Below are 1121 nucleotides of genomic sequence, written 5' to 3' on the forward strand. Positions count from 1 at the left end.
CTTGGATCTCATTGTTATGTGTTTGAGATTGCCCTTGGCCTTGATAGTGTTTCTGTATTGCACTTCTTCATTCTGCTCATCATATCCATCATCTTGGAACCCCCCACTATCTTGGTCATATTGATCCGAATTCCCTTGGTTCTGTTGCCCTCTTTGTCTTCTTTTGTTCACTAACATGTTGACACCCTCCACAGCATTCACTTGTCGTGGAGTTTGAACCTGTTGTAATTGTGCCTTTGCTAGCTGGTTCATTGTTGTTGTAAGTTCTGCAATTGCATGTCCATGATCATAGGTGTGTTCATGAAGTTGCCCCCAGATAGTTGGTTCACTATGCACTGATTTGTGGTGTTAATGCCTCGGTAGAATGTCTGTTGTATCATTGCCTCAGTCATATCATTGTTTGGGCATTCCTTCACCATAGTCCGTTATCGCTTCCAAATTTCATGCAGTGGTTCGTTGGGCTCCTGTTTGAAAGCTAAGATTTCATCCCTCAAGGTTGCCATGTGACCCGGTGAGAAAAACTTTGCAATGAATTTGTCCGCCAACTCATCCCATGTATGGATGGAGTGGTTGGGGAGTCTCTCTAGCCAATCCAATGCCTTCCCTCGAAGAGAGAAAGGGAATAGTCTCAACCGCAAGGCATCCTCGGACACATCCGTTTGCTTGCTCTCCCAACATGTATCAACAAATCCTTTAAGGTGCTTGTAAGCATTTTGATGGGGAGCACCCATGAAATACCCTCGCTGCTCCAACAATGTCAACATCACATTAGTAATCTGGAAATTGCCCGCCCGAATCGGGGTTGGACAATTGCACTAGCATATCCTTGGTTGGGAAGCACTCGAGGTACAGCTCTGGTAGGTGGTGGGGGAGGGAGGGTCTGGAATATTATTATCATTGGCCTGTCGGGCTCTCCTTTGTCCTTGAGGTACAAGAGCCACCTCATCTTCTCCGTTATCATCAACCTCCTCCCCCGAAACCACATTTCCAAGAGGATCATTGTTGTTGTTTGCCGCCATTTTGTACCTGAATTGGCGTCACACACAAATTAGTATCACAGAAGGAAAGAAAAACAATACGCAAAACTACTTAGATAGATAGCCAAAACCGTTAGCTCCCCG

This window comes from Nicotiana attenuata, unplaced genomic scaffold (genome assembly GCF_001879085.1).
Source record: "Nicotiana attenuata strain UT unplaced genomic scaffold, NIATTr2, whole genome shotgun sequence".
Taxonomy (NCBI): Eukaryota; Viridiplantae; Streptophyta; class Magnoliopsida; order Solanales; family Solanaceae; genus Nicotiana; species Nicotiana attenuata.